The 21,875-nt window shown below is 45.3% G+C and overlaps 1 protein-coding gene across 2 annotated transcripts in view; it reads right to left on the bottom strand.

Moving 5' to 3' along the window:
* fynb (FYN proto-oncogene, Src family tyrosine kinase b) overlaps positions 1-21,875 on the bottom strand; it is an 80,100-nt gene extending 58,225 nt beyond the window's left edge. For both annotated transcript variants that reach the window (XM_020636670.3, XM_020636672.3), the window contains exons 1-2: positions 21,717-21,875; positions 8,108-8,176 (exon numbers count right to left, since the gene is read on the bottom strand). The gene's annotated coding sequence lies outside the window, so the exon portion shown is untranslated. The remainder of the gene's footprint in view (positions 1-8,107; positions 8,177-21,716) is intronic.

Genomic DNA, 21,875 nt, shown 5'->3' with positions numbered 1-21,875 from the left:
AACATAAATCCTGCCTCTGACAGGGCAAATGGCCAACCATAGATTAGGATTTTTGGGGTGGCCAATCAGATTTCAAGGTGGGCCTCTGGACACACCCCTGTTCAGTGGACACATTTTGTGCCCACCTTTTCAGTCCCACGCCTGACGACTGATCCAATCTACAGTAAAAACTAAAAACTTTGTGTAGATATTAGGTATCATTAAGGCCTTAAGATAAAAAATAAAAAGGTTTTAAAACTCCAAAACTCACTATTTAAAATCCACTTTACAGAAAAAATAAGAATGTAACAAACAGGAAGTGGAGCAGAAATATTTGTAAAGACTTCAAATCTGTTTAGTTCAACATCAGTTATTAGTGAGCCGCAGCAGATGTGTCGAGTCGGTAAAACAGGAAGAGGTTCTGGTGCTGCCATCTGCACGGGAGGCTTGCTCTCGCTTACACAACCAAGCTCATACTCCCCCCCCCACACACACACACACACACACACACACACACACACACACACACACACACACACACACACACACACACACACACACACACACACACACACACACACACACACACACACACACACACACACATCCTGTGCGCAGCCAGCTGTCTGTGCAGAACATAGACAGTTCATAAACTCTGAGACATGTGACTCTCCGGTCAAACAAACAAGACAGAAATCAGAACAAACAGACAACACGCTGCATAAATATCCGAGGACCTACTGAGCCAAACGTCAGCCCCCCCTGCACGTGGCCTCCACCCACCCAGAAAAAACCTCTATTACAGGCAACGGTAGACAGACGGGGGGGTGAAGTGAGCCATCATTAAAAAGCTGTGGTCAAACCCTCCAGCCCCCGAGTTTCCTATACGCCCATCCTGCCCTCTTTTATGTGACGTAAAGCGGCTGGATGAGGGGCGGAGAAGAGGGGGGGGGGGGCATCAAAAGAACTTTCAGTCGAGGTGTAGATTAAAACCACTCCGAGCAGGTGGTCAATCATCCCTTGCTCTCCACCTACATCAAACTAGATTTAGAGGAGAAGAAGGGCAAAGGCAGGGCATCGCAGAGAACATGAAGTTAAAACATGGTTCCTTCAGTGCACGGCAGACTGCAGTGAAAAAACTAAAGAAAGCTGGAACTGGCACACAAACCTGCATTTTGGGGCTTTTCCTGCACTTTATGTGTTTATCTTTATGAGGAGATATTTCAAGCACATTGTTCTCCGATCATACATGGCAGAGATCTGTTACACACGATCCAAACATACCATCAACACCAGAATAAAATACAGAAACCACAGGACTCATCTGAATGTAGCAGGTTCATGTGGTTTCAGGACGTTTTCCAACTGCTTTTTTTGGATATGAAGGAAAAAGTCGATTAAACTTGAACTTTATAAGCCAGGCTCTCAAGTAGACGGAGCTCCCACAGCCTTCAGCGAGGTGATCAGGCACTACCACCCATTGTCCCTAACGACCAGCCACTACCATCAGACTGTGTTATCCTCACAACCACCACCGTCTTAATTGATGCACGGCCTGCTCCGACCTCCAGCTCTGCAGTGAGGACGTGTGGACAGCAGGAACGCCAGGAATCAAATATGCTCTTTTGTAGAGCGTCTCCAGATTACACTACACACGCTATACAAACAATGATTGATTTATATGGATGAATCTTTAAACGTAAATAAAGGGGATGTTTATGCTTTTTTTTTGCACAAAAGTCCTCGACTAAAACAGCTTTTATACAAAGGCTGGCCGTACGTCCATGTAAACACAGCTCTGACAACAACACAGCCAGCGGGACTCAAGCTTCTCACTCATTGTAGACAGTCATGAGGACACAGGATAGACTTGATTTCTGATATATTTATGTGTTAAATGTTGCACAATCTTCCTTTAAAAGAGTATTTCAGTATCTCAAAGCTTTTTGAAATAAACACAAAGTACATGTGCCCTGATGAAAGGATAATCAGTCAGTGAAGTACCACCATCAACAGACACCCCGCTGTGTTCATGTGAGCTCCAGATATGACTACACTAACACTACCTACCTACCTACCACATGGCCCCTGTTGGTCCCAACAGTTCAACCGTATATACTGATGGACATCACTGGGGTTGTCAAGTGGGAACCCTTCAAGTTATTCAAGTTGTCTTTACAGAAATGAGCCCTACAGACCCTTTTGAAGATAAGGCCTGTTGACATCATGTCTTTATAAAGCAAACAGCCACATTGACAAAGAAGAGAACAAGAAACCAGTTGGACGACAGTGTGTTTTACCCAGATCTGGATGGGGGATATCATTTTCTGCAAAATCATTTTCAAATTGAACAGAGCGGGCTCCTTCTGCTCTGAAGCTGTGAAGGCACATTTAGAGATTTTTTTTATCAATGAAAACAATTCAAAGTTATTTCCAACTCCATCCACTGTCCTGTCTTAGATTTTTGAAAGCAATGAATCACTTTTACATGTGGCCTCTGGGGGGGTTCAAAGTTTCTTTGTTGGTACCTAAAAAGGTAAATCTGTTCTTATTTGGTAAAGTTGAAACCTCTGGCCAAGCGGATGGGTCACTCCCAAAGGGACGAGCAATCCCCCATCTCTCTCTCTCTCTCCTGCTAAACCCACTGGAGGCAAAAAGCCCATTTGTTTGTATTTTTAAAATTTATGACACATGTTTGTCATCATTATCAAGTCCTACTAATCTACTGAACCTTTTAGGCAAAGATTAAAAATACTCCAAAATCTGATTTACTGATACTAAAAGGACTTAACAAGAGCAGAGGAGGATCGTCAAATGTCACACTAAGGTTTCTTTAAGTCTCTGTATGAAGTCGAGTACATACAGTACAGAACATCCTGTGACAGCTGGTTGGTGGTGGTTAGACGTCAGTATGTGGTCCACATCCTCAGCACATCTCTTCATTAGCCGGAGGAGGAAGAAGAGCATGTGGACAAGAACAGCAACAGAAAAAAAGCCACCAGATGTGTCCGTATAATGGAGTGGAGCTTAACTAGGTTCATTAGCTGCACCACTTCTACCCACAGACTGCTTCTTCTACCATCCACAGTGGAGCCTCAGCCCACACTGGTGCAGCCATTACTGAGGAAGTAACAAGCTGAGGGGGGGGGGACCACAGAGCAAACAGGACTCAGGGAATAATATGATCACAATATGTTGTTTCCATATTGATCAGTATTTATCACACAGTATAGGTTGATAATGCTGCAGGGCTCAGAAAACTATTTGATTCTGTATCGCACATTCATCTGTAATCTACTTTTTGAAGTTGACCTAAGTTTCAGATCATGAGGTAAACGTTCATTTTCTTTTTTCTTCCGCTTATCTGAGGTCGTGTCGCTTTGGCAGCAGGAGCAGTAAGTAAGTCAACCCATACTTCCCCCTCCCCAGAAACGTTTTCCAGCTCCTCCCGGAGATATGAAACCAAGAATTTTAAGCAGACGACTTCAAGCCTCTACGTAAGGCGGTGAAACCTCGTTCATAGGGACTCTTCTCCCAGCACTGGAGAGCAGACCTCACCTGGCAGCCCTGCAGTGTTCAGAGGCATTCAGAGAGCTGACCAATCAGAAGAAAGTGAGCACATGGGGAGCCTTAAAGAGACAGAGGCTCAAACAAACTGTTTCAGGCAGAGGTTGAATAGAGGGTTTTTACTGATGCCACTACCAGATAAATAAGGAGGTTTCTGAATTTCAGAGAATTTGAGAGACTGTTCGCTAAGCTACCACAAGATTAGCATCTCCTGTAAGCTAAGTTTTCAGGTTATCATCTTTTCAGTCTTTATCGTTCATGAGGTTTCCACCAGGAGCTCAGTCATCCACAGAGGTCTCGTCCTCTCTGAGACCAACAGGCCGAGTTATTAAAACAGGAAAACACAGAATGAAGCAGTCACACTCACACTTTATCTCTACGTTGAGGTTCCCGGCTTCTGCTGAAGATAGTTTAGCTCAGGTTTCAGAGAACTTAAGATTCTGTCACCGGTGTATTAAGTTGTCTTCTCCTTGTTGTAAGAGACAGCTTTACTACTGCTACTATAACAGCACTAAAAAAAGGAGGAAGGTGAATTACATGAAAAAAGAAATAAAATGTCTGTAAATGTTTTGATTCCTGATTTGAAACTGAAAAGACAAACTGGGGCATCGATGACTGAGTGGAAAGTTTGCACACTCCATGTACAGAGGCTGTAGTCCTCAAGGCGTACGGCCGGGGTTCAAATCCCACCTGACGCTCCTTTCCCGCATGTCATTCCCTACTCTCTCTCTCTTCGACTTTTGACTCTACACACTGCCCGGACTCTCCAATAAACATGTCTGTTGTTGCATGTCTTTCAGCTGTGTAAATCTATCCAAATCGATTGTTACCAAATCCAGCGTTAAGATCGAGGCACACCAGTTTGGGTTCGAGTCCCATGGCTGCAGAACAGCAGTGTCTGGGACGATGTGAGGGTGATGATCACCACTGTGCCGTTTAGCTCTTCTTTCTGCACCAAGCAGCGACTCTCAGAGAGAAGTGGAGGCATGAAAACATGATTGGAATCAGTGACTCATTCTTCTGTTTCTCACCAGCCTACAATACCACCCACCCAGCGAGAGCACACACACACACACACACACACACACACACACACACACACACACACACACACACACTAACATACACACACACACACACACACTAACAGACACATCTGCTCCATGTTCCCACAGTGAGGTGCCTCTTGATGTTCTCTCTCTGCAGAGCTGCTTCTTCTGTGGCGGGCATATCTTCCATGTCACCGCCACCTCAACGCCCCAGAAGAATCTCTGCTGAGTCACAAGCAAAAAAAAGTGTGACTCTAACCCCCCCCCCGCATCAAGCCGGGGGTTGATTGCTGGCTCCTTCTCCGAGCAGCGAGACACTGCCGAATAGGAAAGTGGAGCACACATAATAAAGGAGCTATTAGTTCAGCGATGACTGAGCCTGCATAATGAACACACATCGCTATGAGTGTCGGATGCTCAGCTGACTCTGGTTTCCTGGAAGATTCCCTTGTTCAGCATATTTCCACAAACGCGTGATTTGTAGCCTAGCATCCTCTCCGTTTATAGCTGTTTGTCGGGCGCTCGGCTGCGTCAGTAACAATGTGTCTCCTTTGTGAGAAGACCTAAGTTCAAGATGTCAGAAGCCCCACTCACTGTCAAATAGAGGAGGAAGCTCCAGACTGAAATATCTCCACTCCACTAATGGACGACTAACAAGAGAGGCTGACAAAATGCTGCGGTGTAGAACAAAAGCTTCACTTATTCTGTAAGAAAGGCCTTAATGAGGGTTTCAATTCTCGCTTTCTTTCTTTTTTGCCCTTTGCCCTTATTGATGGGACAGCTGACAGGAAACATGGAGGAGAGAGGGCGGGGATGACATGCACTGAAAGGCCGACTCAAACTGATGATCATTTCATCAAGAACTTTCCTCTGCATGTGAGGCGCCTACTCCACTGCTCTAATCTTAAAGGTCACATATCCTCCTCCTCTTCAACCAGTTTAAATAAGTCTCAGAGCTCCTCAAAACATGTGTGAAGTTTCTTGTTCTAAATCCACTCTGATCCTGTATTTGATCATGTCTATAAACCTCTCTATTTCAGCCCTGCTCAGAACAGGCTGTTTCTGTGTCTGTACCTTTAAATATGTAAATGAGCTGTGTCTGACCACGCAGAACGTTAAAACGTTGCCAGACAATCATTTTCCTACCTTTAGGCCTTTTTTTGTCCTTATTGTTGGCACAGATCAAAAGAGAGAGAGTTGTAGACAATGCAGTCGAACCTGCAGCCGATGCAGATCCTCACTCATCACAGTTATTTTCTGGTTTATTCACTGGATCTGCTTCTGGATTTGATCTCTGGAGACTTCTGTACATAACTTTCAGATGCCTTTTGTCACGTTTACATTTACAACCTACCATGCTGCATGAAGTGTTTGAGATGAGGGATTTTACTGACGCCAGTATCAGATTATTAAGGAGGTGCAGATCATGAAAACTTACTCTATAGATGTTGAAAGTGAGATAATAGATGTCCATGTATTGAGTCTAAATGCATTATCCTTTATGATGTAAAAATTTGCTCATTTGATAGAATCACAAAGTTTTTACAAACTGTTCTGGAGCTAAGGTACAGGGTGAGCTGTTCTGTGAAGAGGCAAAGCACACGCTGCTGCTGCTGCTGCTGCTGCTGCTGCCAGCGTTAATCTGACATCAGAGCCATCGTGTTCCACTCAAACCTAGCAGGGACCCAGCATGCTAACACTTGGATTAGGAAGCAACTGAAACATCTTTCATCTGCAGCCTCATCTCATGCAATATGTTACATGGGATAAGAAAAAATAAAAACACTCATACAGATCGGGGGGGAGGGGGGCGGGGGAATACATGACGGTCATTAACCCCTGCAGGGATGTGTGTGACTGCTGCCGTGTCTGTGGATTAAAGATGGCAGCAGCAGGAGCAGACAGCTGGCTCGGGTCGTGCACTACGTGAGGATAGAGAGAGGAAAACATCACTTTAGCTTTTAGCTGGTTGAATCTGCAGCCCTGTGGGTCAACCTGCAACAACAAGAGGCCACATTCTGCTCCATGGTGCACCGGTACACACACACACTGTGCACAGGTGTGTGTGTGTGTGTGTGTGTGTGTGTGTGTGTGTGTGTGTGTGTGTGTGTGTGTGTGTGGGACAGCAGGCCTGCCTCTGGCACAGGATCTCAACAAGTGGTGGCCAGCTGTGTGTGTATCTGTGCGTGCTTTAATGTGTGTGTGTGTGTGTGTGTGTGTGTGTGTGTGTGTGTGTGTATCTGTGCGTGCTTTAATGTGTGTGTGTGTGTGTGTATCTGTGCGTGCTTTAATGTGTGTGTGTGTGTGTGTGTGTATCTGTGCGTGCTTTAGTGTGTGTGTATCTGTACGTGCTTTAATGTGTGTGCGTGTGTGTATCTGTACGTGCTTTAATGTGTGTGTGTGTGTGTGTGTGTGTGTGTGTGTGTGTGTATCTGTGCGTGCTTTAATGTGTGTGTGTGTGTGTGTATCTGTGCGTGCTTTAGTGTGTGTGTATCTGTACGTGCTTTAATGTGTGTGTGTGTGTATCTGTACGTGCTTTAATGTGTGTGTGTGTATGTATCTGTACGTGCTTTAATGTGTGTGTGTGTGTGTATCTGTACGTGCTTTAATGTGTGTGTGTGTGTATCTGTACGTGCTTTAATGTGTGTGTGTGTGTATCTGTACGTGCTTTAATGTGTGTGTGTGTGTATCTGTACGTGCTTTAATGTGTGTGTGTGTGTATCTGTACATGCTTTAATGTGTGTGTGTGTGTATCTGTACGTGCTTTAATGTGTGTGTGTGTGTATCTGTACGTGCTTTAATGTGTGTGTGTGTGTATCTGTACGTGGTTAATGTGTGCGTGTGGTTGTTTTTTATCCTTTTGACACACTTAAAATAATCCTGCAACAGAAATACTAAAACTAGATAACTGGGTGCTGCATTTCTGACCCGACAGACCAGTACACACTGCTCCTAGCGAACAAGATCACAGCGGACCCTCTGCCCCCCCTCTTAGGTCTGAGTATGAACTCTTGACTTCAGGGTGCAGAGAGACCAGGATGAGGATTAACTTGGCACTCTGGACTTTACTGAACCTGCTCCTAGAAGCCTCTTACAGGTGATCATGTGAGACTCTAATGATGCATTTGAGTGATTTGTGTTGATGGTATTCTGTTCAGTGCAGTCTGGTTGATGTGTCTCGTCTCTGTCATGTTATCATGCTCTCAGTGCAGGATAAATTCTCCAAGGGGCATCGAAGATTTCATTCATAAACAACTATAAAGAACATCAGAAACTTTTTTTCATCATCCGTACATCATCTATCCTGCTTTTCTGGTTCAGCGACAGGCAGGGAGTCGATCCCAGCTGTCATTGAGCGAGAGGCAGGGTTACACCCTGCACTGGAATGACTCCAGAATGAGCGTGTGATGAAGTCCAAACACCTGCAGTCAGCCCTGAAGTAATGTGTTACTTTCTCATGTAGTTACAGATGACAGCGAGAGTGTGTGAGAGCGTCGGTGTGAGAGTCTTACCTCTTGTTTTCAGCGTGTCACAAGTTTTATTTCCTCCACATTGCTTTGTGCGCCGCCAAAACAGAGGCCCTGCAGGGACACAAGAGACGCTACATTATTCATCCAGACATTTCATTTAAAACATGAACGTCGGCTGCGTGTGCCGGCGCTGTCATTCACAAGCGTCTACTTGCTCATTTTTCCCACAATGCTTTGGGAGAGTGGTGCCTGTGTTAGCACCAGTAGCTTCTGTGACCTCTTCTCATGGTGATTAATAAACATGAACGAGGGAGGAAGAGGTCAAATCCACTTAGAAAGACAAAGACCTCCTCACCTGGAGCAGACAGGTGTGACTGTAACTCTGAGAGTAAACACCAGGGGGGTGTCAAGAGCACAGGAGCTGCCAGCTGCTTGATTGGCTCTGTAGTTTGTTGGGCCTGTCCAGCAGGGCCAGCATCTATTCACCTCTCAGGTGTGAGTGATGACATGCTGTTAAGTGTGTGGCATCACAACATGAAGAACGACTTCTCTCAGTGCCAACACTTTTCTTTTCTTTCACACAGTGACTCGTTTTGAAAAGGGTTTCTGCTGCTTGACGAGGAAGAACAAAAGACTGGGATGTATTCATGCCCGTGTGGCTCATTGTAAAAGAAGTAGATTACTCCTCCGAGTAAACACCACCTGAGCAATGTTTGAAGACTCCATCACACGAGGAGAAGCACAGTGTAAAAAATCAGGGTCAATACTGATACAGGTGTTTCGAATAAAATTGCAGCCCATTCAAAACCAATATTTATTTGAACTTCTTCACATGTCGTTGGGTCTGTTTTTCAAATGAGCTTTGAGATTAGTCCTGTTGGTCCCTCCTCTAATTCCTCTGGAGCATGTCTTACAAACCTCATGTCTCGGTGTAAGACTCCAACACAAGTTTGACAATTAGACCTGAGCATACTTTACACAAAACTCCTGAAAAAAGCCTTAAGTTTTCAAGTGAGCTGCAGGTTCTTAACAATCCGGTTGAAAAATTAAGACGACGAGGAAGGCCAAAATTCTGCAGTTCCTCGAGTGTCCACTTGAGGCTCCAGAAGCCCCAGAAGTCAAGTACACACACGTTCATGATTAACAGGTGGGCGAGGTGTAAGAGTTTGTCAGGAGGTTTAAAACCCGCCTCAGCTCCAGCTCTCAGTCTGTTGTTAGGTTGACTGAAAGTTAGACTGAGAAAGGATTTCCAGCATGGAGACCACCATCGATGGGACTCCAAAGCCCCCTGCAGGAACAGATGGGCGACGTCACTCGACTTCATTGATTATATACAGTCAATGGTGTGAATGCAGGAGTTTCTACGTCCAGACCCCGAGTATACCAAATGAAGTCTGAGTGAGCTGATGTGAGAACGCAGCAGGATTTAATCAGGAGAATTCACCTGGAGCCAGTGAAGAGGGGGAGGTGACGTTTATATACTGTGATTCATGCACGACCACAGACTGTCTGCACACGACTGCTACGATCTCAGTGCACGATATGAACCTGCTGTGTTATGTTTCCTGTTCTCCAGTTTGTTCTTCTCCACTCTTCAGTTCATATTGTAAAGGCAAATCTTCTTTATTATAGCATCGTAGAGAGGATTCTGTTACTTCATCTGCAGCTTCTGCAGCATTCTTTTTACATCCTGTCCCCCCCCCCCCCCCTCTATTGGGGGTCTAAATGATGAAGCGGTAACAGAGGATGCTCCAATAGATTCAGAAATAAAGATTGCATGACTTTCTTCAGAACCACCAGAGTCGATTTACACAGAGAATTATTTCAACATGTCTTAAGCTTCACAGGTAAGTTGTTAAATGTAAAATAAAGGGACAGCCTGTGAAACATGTGCTGAATGTCAGGTTATAATATTCCTGAAGAAAGGAGATTAAAGTACAGCACGTCCCTGTTTCAACCTCCAGACGGCCTCACTTTGATGAAAGATGTCATCCTAAAAAAAAGAAAAAGAGACATTCTGCTTCAGCATATTGGAGCTCCTATAGCTGCTGCTCACGCTCTTCAACAACACGACTCTGACACGGAGAAAGTGAAGAGAACCCCACGCAGCAGAAACAGTGACACTTTATATGATCCAGATAAATCTCCAGCAAACACCCAGTGGATAAACTTCACAGTGTCTACTCTGCCAGCTCTGAGACTGACAGTGGAGGTACACAGTGCAGTCATTGTGTGTGTGTGCAGGAGGGCCGGGGTGAACTGCACAGCACGCCTCCTCACTGCCCTTTATTTACAAGAGACACACTGTCACTGCTGCCAAACATGTTCACAACCTATTAGCTGCTGATTTGACTCTAAAACTCAGCCTTGCTAATCTAATCTAATCTGTCTCTGTGGCTTGCCTGATGCTGGAGCAGAGCGAGGAAGAAGAAGCTGCATGCAGGCTTCTTCTTCAATGTGATGAAACTGTTTGCAGCAACAAACACATAGCAACCTGCTGCAGCTGCTGCTGCTGCTGCTCCGGCTGCTGCTGCAGGGGGTTTCTGATGCAGGGTCTGTTATGTGATGACTTCCTGTTGTTAGTTAAACTAGACCTCAACAGATTTAATGTTCTGAGTGTTAAAAGTGAGCAGCACAATCAATACACATGAAGCACTGCATGATGGGAAACAGCCTGAAAGACATGTGGTACTTTGCGTGCAGATTGTCAGTGCAGACAAAAAAAAAGCTCATATAGCAGATATTATCACACACACACACACACACACACACACACACACACACACACACACACACACACACACACACACACACACACACACACACACACACACACACACACACACACACACACACACACACACACACACAAAAACTCTTTATCCATCCATTTTCTACAATGCTCTTTCTCGTTGGGGGGGGGGGGGGGGGGGGGGGGGGTCGTAGGGGGTTGGAGAAGTGGAGGTACTTGTGAGCTGGCTGTATGACGCTAGAAATGAAACAAATGCATTGAACACTTTGGCCATTTTTCATTCTCTCTGCAGATAACAGCGGACTGAAAGAGAAGAAGCGACAGAGAGGAAGTGAGAGAGAGAGACAAAGAGAGAGAGGCCAGGTAATGAAGACAACAGGATGAGATGAGAGATGTGGTTTGACCTTCTTCTTGTCCTTTGAAAACATTTTTTACTACAGTGAGTAAACAACCAGCAGTATTCAGATGTTCAGACTCTCCAGAGCTTTTTTCAATCACAGGTTGGAGCTCAGTTATTTCTGATGTCTGTGCAGAGGAATTGTGAGGGCTTCCCAAAATACTCGCGCCGACCTCAGTGTGTGACTCTAACATGTGATTTAAGTCTTCTCCACCAGCAGAAAATTGCCATTTGGCTGCTCGACATGTCTGCCTCAGCTCTGCGGCCTCCTTCCTCTCCGCCGCCGGATGCAGCCATGGCGACGGACTCCCAGCATGCTCTGCAGTGAGTCTGTGGAGCCCCCTGGCCCCCGGAGGCAGAGCTGACTTTCTCTTTTCATCAGCAGCCCTCCTCCGATAAAACATAATGGCACAGAGGCTGCGGGGGGAAAGTCATTGAGACACACAAAGCTGTCACATGACCAGAGCAGGCACAACGGGCTCAGTCATTCTGCTGCTCACTGCTGGGACAGATGAGTGGGTCTGCTGAACGGGCCGGCAGGATCCACGCAGAAGACCTCAGCTCTCATTGTACTGATCGGGGGGGGGGGGGGGGGGGGGTCAGTGGGAAGGAAGGCTGGCACTGCATGCACTGAGCTGTTCAGCCAAAGTTCAAGAAGATAATCAGGGTCTGTTTTTATTTGGATGTAATTGACGCCTATTTACCACCAGGTTTACTCACATAGGTGTCTATTAGTGATGCGGCAAAGCGATAAAATACCGCTTATCATGTAGTTTAAAAGCATCTATTATGAAAGAATCACATCAGGAAATGTGACCCTATCAGCATCAGCTTACAGGTAGAGGAGGAGGGGAGCAGGTTGAATGTTGTGGTAACAAGCTGCAAAAAAACAAAGCTACTGACTCCACCTTCAACACGCAAAAAACTGAAAACAACTTCCTGCTAAACACAGGTACTTATAAAACTGTCTTTCTCCACCTTCATGCACACAAATGAGCTGAGTCACATCAAACACATTTGATACTCGAGGATTCTTTGGAGAAAAAAAAAATTGCATACAGGCCACGATCGTTGGGGGAGGGGCAAATCGGGCCTTAAATCATCTGGTGTGTAGCCAGCTTGATGTTATCTTCTTCTGTGCCCTAAAAACACAACCTGTGGCTTGGTGAGCCATTTGAACGGTTATGAAACATTGACAGGAGTTCTGTTCAAGTCTCTTACGGTTAAGGACGAGCACTTTTTTGTTGCCATGGTTTAAATCTTTAAAATTCATATACACGTAAACAGGAAGCAAAGGAGAACTCACCGAGTTACTTTAAGTCACTTCTTGGTAGAATAAACACGTGTTAACCTCAAGTATTAAGCCCAGTCATAACATTAGGGGGGGCCTAGAGGTTTTCCTGCTGGGAAATGAACCCAGGTCTCTAGTGGTGGGCGACTGCTTTCTTTCCCTCCGTGCTGCTCATACACGACGTGCCTCACACAGTTTAACATAAAGTCGCCGTCAGCCACCCACTCGTGGTTCATTTCAGGGCTAGTCTCTGAAGGGTAAGTAGGGCACTTTGCCACTTCAATAATAGCTGCATTTGCAAAGCTTACAGCTGCAGGCTACAGCCTTTACATGGATTTAGAGCAACCTTGCAGACTGTGGGTTACTTCAGTAGTGATAATACACTCGGCCGCCCGGGCTTTTCCCTCAAACATTGTCATGGAGTTCATGGTAAAGATGTGACATCCTGCAACACTAATTCAATCCAAACTCTTTCAATCCCCGTTCCCATGAGTCCTGACGGATGAGCTGTGATTGACAGGTCAGGACTGCCAGCGGGGGCTGAGCGGCCTCGCTGAGAAGGCTGACTGACACACACTGCTGAGGAGGAAGAGTGGATTAAAAAATGGACAATTATCCTCACTGTGCACATTAGGGTGCATCTGCACCGGCTCTCTGGATCCACACCACATGAGAGAGGGATTTGCCAGGTGATTAAAGCATTAGCAAGAGGAAGTATAAGTGTTTGTTTTTTTTAACACAGAGTGAAAACTTCAGAAAACACTGGGAAGCTGAATGTGTTAAACTGAAATATTCAGAAATATTCTCATGAACTTCCTGAACAACACAGGTGGGTGAACCCCTGAATGACTGACAGCAGAAGATGGCATCAGGTGTGTGAAACCACATATTGTTCCAGTTTGCTCATGGAGTATTAGGGCGAGGCCGAGACAAATTTCGAGTACTACTCATATGGATCATCTGAGATACAGAAACCACTTGTACATTTGTGATGCTTGTTGTAAGATTAGGTGCTGTGTAATACAACATGTTATGATGTTCATCATAATCGGATGAATTATGTAAACTAAATTGGTGGCTTTTTGTGCCTTTAATGTTGAGATAGGATAGTGGATAGAGCCAGAAATCAGTGAATCTGAACCATGGCCTCCATACATGGGGCGCATGCACCAACCACTGTGCCACCAGCGCCCCAGCACTATTTTACAAGACAACGATTTCAGCCAAAAACTGAAACCTTTTGTCGAGTTTAGGTGTTCGTTAACATGACAACAGCATTCTGTGGGCCTGAAAACACCTGAAAAGTTTTAAAAACAGGTTCCTGATTGCAAACTGAGGGCGTCGTCGTGTAAACTGGCAATATGCCGTTCCTTTGAAAACTTCTTACACACCAGACTTTACGGTAAGTTGTTGTAAGTTTGGAGGTGGCTGAAAGGTTAGCTTAGCACAAATGGTAAGAAAGGAGAGAAGAGAGGGGAATATGGCTGATAAACACCCTGTAGTGAAAAAGTAAAGCACTTCTACTATTTGGAAGAATAGTTCTGCCTGATAATCAAACAATGCAACCTGTGCACAAAGGCAAATGGATTCAGTAACCATGGCAACGATTCAAAAGTTCTCAAACTATTATCATAATAGAAATGTTTAATGTCTCTAGGAATGTCTGGCTCTGGGGGGGGCTTATTAAATTAAATAAGTGACAGATCACTCTGAGGATAAAGCTGTGTGACGGTGCAGGCCCAGGTCTGGCGTGCCAGCGTGACGCCCGCTCTGCCAGGATGAGCAATCATCTCCTCTGTCAGCATCTCGCTGCCTGCATCAGCAATGCAGAGGAATGACGCTGCACGGAGCGGAGCGGAGCACGGAGGGCAGACAGGCAGCAGGGTTCAGGAGACGTTGTACTGCAGTGGAAATTGGCCCTAATGGAGGCTCTGGGCGTGGAGTCTGGCACATACTAACCACCTGAGATGAGACGAGTTCTAGGTATGAAACAGCCACTCTAACCACGGGGCTCTGCGTGGAAATGTGTCTGCATGAGGCAGAATCAGAAACAGCATTGAAATTCATAGAGACCTTAATGGCTGCTTTGCAATGCAGATTTTTCTAACGGCAGCGTTCACATGCTGCACAGGCGGGCTTTGTTGGGACAGAAGATATCCTTTGTTACCCACACATGACATTAGACACAGCTGGAAAAATAACAGCAGCTAAATCATGTATGAGACATTAACATACAGAGAGCACTTTGTGTTCACCTCAGAATACAAACAGTCGTCATGAGCGTGCCCGCCCGCATGGTAAACATATCATTAATATATAATAAAGCGTGGTGAGATGCTTTGTCTGTGCTGCTCGTCATTCAGCGGGGGAGAACACCCACAGGATTGTGAGTCGTGTCTGGCATGCGGAGAGCCTGAAGACGCTCCAGTGTTCACGTTTAAAGAAAACCTACGACACATAAAAACACACCGAGCCGGGCCACGACCTGATTTCAGACACAGAGCCGTAACTCTCTGATCAGATTTAGAGAGACCAAGAGGATGTTCAGAGATAACAAAAAACTGTGATCAACTTTTTAACATCCTGTAGTCTAGAGTGGAGGAGAGGAAGTTTAAATGAGCTATCAGTAAGATATCTAGTGACTGAAATGATAATGGTATCTTACTACATGATAAGACATTAATGAAACATGCTATGTTGAAGTGTTGAGTTCTCTGACAACAATGCAGCAGCCAGTATGTCCTCCTTCTAACTTTAGATTCTGCTCCTGAATGCTCTGGATTTGTTTGGACCAGAGAAGGTAGGCACTTTTAAGACACCCCCACACGGCCGTTTAGGACGCCCCTCAGTTTACCAGATATGAGAGCAGTTATCAGGTCAACAGGTGTTGCAGCGATGGAAGCGGTCAAGAGAAGTGGTTCAGATAGAAGTGATTGTACCCGACCTAAAAAGCCTCTGCATGTTTCTAATAAGCTCCACGAGCAGAAACGTGCTCAAACTAGGATCAATATTGGAGATGATTTTGAAAAATGGAGAGAGGTTAGAACACAGAAAGGTTTACAGACCCATGCAGAGCTGGATAAACACTGAAGCTACAGAGTCCACCACATGGTGACCTGCGTGAGCATCGACTTCGAGAGGAGGGGGGGAGACAGCTCTCTACAATGTTTGAATATGGACTGCAGTACCCATTTTAAACACTAGGTATCAGAGTTACATACCGGTCCTTTAACAAGCAGCAATATATCATTCTCGAGGATTGATTTATGTATCTATATTTAGATCTTTATATCAGTTAGCTGATATTGAAAGTCAACCTCGTTTGTTAAAAAGAAACCACCTTTGTGACTTTGATTGTCCCTGAAGTAAAATATCAGAATACAGTTTGCTTGTAAAGAAAGAAGAAATAAACTACGGCTGCACGGTGGTGCAGTGGTTAGCGCTGTCGCCTCTCACCAGGAAGGTTCCTCATTCAAATCCCTCGTTGGCCCTTTCTGTGTGGAGTTTGCAACTCCCTCCGACTTCCTCCCTCAGGTCAGAACATCAACTCATGTCATATTCGTCATCACATGGCGGACAAAATATGTTTATTTTATTGTTAAAATACTTTTTACATATTATTCAAACTTTCTGAACTGAAATCACATGAACACACTGAAGTCAGAACAACGACTTCCCAACTCGGAAACCGGGACCATCCGAGTAAGCAGCGTAAGAGTGAGAGTCTCTATCTCTACATGTCAGCTCTGTGATGTGTGACAGCTGGGATCCACCTCAAGACCCCCAACAGAACAAGTAGAGGATAATGGAAAGAGGAAGAAACTTAGGCAAACTGATCGACACATTTCAAATTACAACTCAACAGTATCGTTTGGAAAATGAAATGTAAAACACGGCTGGATAAAGATGCTGTTTCATCATCTAAACTGGACGAGTAACTGTTCTCTGACTAACTTTTAGAAAGCCCAGAGCGAGGTGTCACACATATGGAGGAAACCTGTTCGAGGCTGGCAGAACTCAAAGATCTCTGCTTGACTTCTATTCAGCAGTCAGGTTTTAAATCTAGAGAGAGACGCTCCAGTGCACTATTGAACCTCTGAATAAAGGCTAAATGGACTCGAGAGCTCAACGGAATTGGAGAGATTAGGATAACAAAAAAAAAAAAAGGAGACAGATTAAAAACGGAAAACGTTGAGCAGGATATAAGAGACCGCCACGCTCACGCCTCGCCTGTGCTCCAGATGCAAATGAGGTTTCTTTTCAGGGGGGAAATGAAGCCACACTCAGCGTCCACTGACTGCACATTAGGAGTAAACACACACACACACACACACACACACACAAAGACGGGCTGCGGCAGGTGGAAGTGGAGGGCCGATAGGGGATTATGTGAGATGGTATCTGCGATGCTCCTCGAAGCAAACAAACAACTCGGCTTAATTGAATTCCTTTGAAGAAACGCCCCCGCAGACAGACATCTCCACTGACCCGCTTTGACAAGCTTTTATGCTTTTGACACATCATTTCCTCCCTTCATATCGCAGCAGCACATGCACGGCTCGTAAACAAACGTAAACGACGCTGATCGATCGTGTGTGAGCTTAAAAAAACAGCGAGGGAAACAGAACATGCACGGGTGATGTTGAGAGGCTGGAGGGTCTGCAGGAGTTCAGAGGTGATCATATGATCTGTGTTTCTGCTCTCACATGTCAACCCCCCCCCCTCCCCCCCCCCCCCCCCCCAGGCGCTGCATTCACCCATGCTTCAACATTTACTCATCTGTAACAATAAGTTCATTTGAGCCTGAGAAGTATGTCACGACTGCAGGGAGAGGAGAGAGAGAGAGACACACATTTCAGGCCTCTCTCCACTCAGCAGCGTGACACAAAGGACAACAGTGTTGTGGTGACGTTCTGACCCCCGAGGTTTCTGAGCGTGACGCTCGGCGCAAACGAGCAGCTGACTGCGGACGTCAGCACAGGAGGCGGAGCCCTCTAACCCACCGCGAGCTCAATCTGATGACATCAACTCCTGGACTGCACTCTCATGCTTGTTTTTCCTCAAACTTGAGCTAAAGAGAAGGAGGGGGAGTGGGGGGGGCTACATTTCTACTGTGATGATTTAATATCAGTTTGTTTGTGCTGGTGTGAAAGCTGTCAATCTAACCCCAGTGCGGACCAACCAGCCATACAGAGACCACTTCTGGGTCTCGGCCCGCTTTTTCTTTTGGACCGAGATCCACCTGGTTCCTGGTTCAAATTCCCCATCGGACTGGGCCTGTCGGTGTTGAGTTTGCATGATCTCTCTGTGATGAGTCTATCTGTTTTCAATTAACATGGAAATGATCTGCAGTCCAAATCAATACACTGCAGGTTAAAGGGGACATATTATGAAAAATCCACTTCCACAGTGTTTTTGAACATATATTTGGGTAACCTGAGTGTATACTGACCCACAAAATGTGAAATAAATCCATCCAGTTTGTTTGTGGTCTGCAGAGACAAAATGCTCCGTTTCAAATTTGCTCTCCTTGTGATGTCACAGTGGGATTCTGGTAAAAAAAAAAATCCCCTCCCCTCCCCTGATATCTCCATCCATGACCATCGATCCCCAGCTCCTGCAGCTACATGTTTGATGTGTCCTTGGGTAAGACACTTAACCCCAAGTTGCTCCCGCTGCTTCGTCAGAGCAGTGTATGAATGTTTGTGAATGGATGAGTTAAAGTCTCTACCATCAGTGTGTGAATGTGTAGGTGAGCTTTGAGTAGTCAGAAAAGAAATAAACAAGCTCAATTAATATTAATTTGAGTTTTGGACTGATGGTCCTCATTCGTTCCCCAAAGGTTCAACATGACCTCTTGATGTCAATTCACTGATATTTTCAGTCATTATGCTGAATATTTGCTCGTTGGACTGTCTTGTCTTTGTGTCTCTCTAAATGCTCCCAGATGACAGCTTCCTGTTTGGAAAGTGAGCACTTCTGAAGTAACAGAGATTAGAGGTTACATAAAGTTGCAAACGGACGAAGATTACAGCTTCACCTCGACTTCTGCCAGCCCTCTGCGCTGGCTCTGATTCAAGGACCGGGTCCAAATATGTGCCACACAACAAACAGGCAGTGACAGGAGCCACAGTGCCATGAGGGGTGATGTGATGTCACTGTGAGCACACTTCACACCTGCTCTAGAGGAGCTCTGTGTGCAGGACAGTCCAGCAGCAGCAGGCTGCAAATGAATAAAAAAAGGATGAATGAGGTTCACATCAGGTGAGTCTGTGCAAAATCCAGCAGCAGGTGTTTTGCAGGTTGTGTCCAGAGATGTTGTTCATCATAAATAAAGTCCTTAAGCACGGCTGTACAGTGTTTATTTATTCAGTAGAAAATATTCTTCATCCTGATTTATGAATACTTGACGGTGAACTGCTGTGATCAAACTGTAATACAGCCACCTGCCACTAGCCGGGGCTGCAGCCACAGACTGGTTGTAGCTCTCTCTGCTCTACTACCAGGATATAAACAAGCACAGCTAACAGATAGCATCACCGCTGGGTACTTTAAACGTTCTCGTCTTTGAAGACGAACAGACTGAACTGTAAGAAGCGCTCACAAATCGTCACCATGACGACTTTCAGACGAGATCAGAACAGCTCCTCTTACTCTCAGTTTAAAATATTTATTTTGAAAACCCTGACAGTTGTTGCTGCTTCCTGTTTGTATGTGAAGGGACAAAGTTCAAATACATTTCTTGGGAGTAATTTAATTTTATATATATTATTGATTATTGTTTTGCTGGTTGAATAAGAATTGAAACACCTGGTTTAAGTGCTTCAGAGTTCAGTTTGCTGTAGGTGAGAACGCGATCCAGACCAAACAAGGGAATTGAACCAAAAAGCAGTGCATTGTGGGTTGAACATCAGTATTCTGGCTACGTGGCTGACGTTAGCATTGCTAACAACACACAGTGCAGCATTAGGCCGGATGGCAGCAGCCACTGACCAGAGGGGGGGGGGGGGGGGGGGGACCAAATGAAAAATGCAACCTCAATCAAGTCCACCAGACATTGTATGTGAAGGCCACCTAAGGGACTATCTGTGGAACCTTCCTTCCACTTTGTCTCCCTCATTACATTCTCTGTGTGCTGCTTTCCTTCCATCCTCACCTCTGTGAGCCTGATCAGGTCCCTCCTGTCCTCCTGCTGTGATGAGCAACTCTTTTTGCACCACAGTGAACGCTAACAGAATGAGAAGCTGCTTAAAGCTGTCGGCCTGAACACAGGGGACTTTGATCAGTGAAAGCGGGCACGCCTCCTCCTTTGTGTTTAGCAGTGAGAATAAAAAGGAGAAGCTCCTGACCAATAACTCATCCTGACGAGAGACGTGTTGTTCTCCCTGTAAGGAGCCAGGAGTCAGACGAGGACATCTGAAATACTTCACTGCATATTCGCCTGCTCTGACCCAAACATAGACGTCTCTTTCATAGGTATCACTTTCCATCTGGCTACAAATAAAAATAGACAGTTACTTCCTGTATAACAATTATTTTCTCTACATTGATGAGTCTACAGGTCATTCAGAAGTATTCAAACCACTTCCTTCACTTAAAATCTTTACCTTCCTTCCACCACATGGTATGTTTTTTCCTCTGATATTCTTTGTCATCTGTGAGACCTCACATAGACAACTGTGTGCCTTTCTGAATCATGTCCATAACAATCTAATTGACCACAGGTGGACTCCAGTACAGGTGGAGGAACATGTCAAAGATAATCAGGAGAAGTGACAGACACCTGAGCTAGATTTTCAGTGTCATAACAACAAGTCAGAATACTGATGTTGATGTCATATTTCAGTTTTTCCTTTTGAATAAATTAGTAAAAAAGATTCTAAAAATGATGTTTTCCGCTTTTTCATTATTGAGTAAAGATGGATGTGAGAAAACATTCATTTAGATGATTTTAGCATCAGGCTTCAATGTAACAGGGATCTATCCACAGAGCGTTACAACACACCGTGCTCCTGAATGCAGCACACTGACACTTCACACGGTGGTAAAACAAACAGTGTTTGTCTCTCTGATGCAGAAATCTTACAATTATAGGTCGAAGAGATCAGCTTTTAAAGAACTTCTGAAGCACGAGAAAGTGTGTTAAATCACACATCACAGTAAAAGTTTCACTTTGAGCCTTCCCTTGAAAGCCAACCTAAAATAAAAGCACAACAGTTGGCACGTCTCACTGTCTGTCACATGTTGTAATAAGCAGAGAGGGGTGAAAGAGAGAGAAAGAGAGAGAGAGAGAGAGAGAGAGAGAGAGAGAGCCTTATCCCGATGCACAATAGGTGTAACAAATGTGAGCAGTTTCACTTTTAATGGGCTGAAGGAAAAGGATGGAGGGAATCCCATCTCACTCCAGTTAATGATGGGGGGGGGGGGGGGGCTTTCCCTCCTTCAATGTGAGGATAAACAAGTGATGAACTCAACAGGAATCACAGCCAACATCTTGCAGACAGATTGCATTCAAGTGACCGCCAACATGCTTCACCTGCAACCCTTCCTCCGTGTGGAGGAATGCAACCTGCTCCTTTAAAGTTCACTGGCTTCAGCTGATGCATGCAAAACGACCCCGAGAGAGAGAGAGAGAGAGAGAGAGAGAGAGAGAGAGAGAGCCCCCTGATAGTCATGTGACGTGGTGTCCTTCATCTGACTCCACTGAGCATCAATAGGTGATGCTGATGATGGTGACGGTGATGGGGGAGAGAGAGAGAGAGAGAGGGAGGGAGGGAGGAGGTAAACAACCGAGCAGAGGGTCTAAAAAACCAATGCGTCAAGATGCATTTGGGGCTAAACCCTCCTGTGGGATAATAAACACAGCGTAGCGTGGGTAACCTACTTGTTTAATTAGCTTTAGGTGCTGTTTCTTCATCAACTGGGCTACATGCATGCTGCAGCTGTGTGCAGGCTATTTAAGTGAACCGATGCACACAGGATACCGTTATCAAAGACAGAAAGGAAGCCGACGCCTCACCATAGCAACCGTTTTCACATAAAGGAGGACTAGTCAGCTAACAGGCCACCTAAACACCTTTAGGTTCAGGAAGAAAAAAAAAATGATGATAAAAACAAAAACACCAAGAGAAATCAAAGTGATTCATTCGGCTGCAGAAACACAGCCGGGCTGGAGGATGGATAGAAATTTAAAAAAAGCAGCGTCTCTTACCAGTTTGAACGCGTCTAATAATCCTCAGCTCTGTAATCCATGTCCGTCCTGTGTGAATGATCTGACGGGAGGAACGGGAGCGGTGCCCTGGTGTAGCCGTGCTGCTCGTCGTGGCCGCTGTGTGTGTGTGCGTGTGATGATGATGATGATGGCGTTAGC

This window comes from Labrus bergylta, chromosome 15 (assembly GCF_963930695.1).
Source record: "Labrus bergylta chromosome 15, fLabBer1.1, whole genome shotgun sequence".
NCBI lineage: Eukaryota > Metazoa > Chordata > Actinopteri > Labriformes > Labridae > Labrus > Labrus bergylta.
Note: the sequence above shows the minus strand (reverse complement) of the source record. Positions and strands in the feature narration are given on the sequence as shown.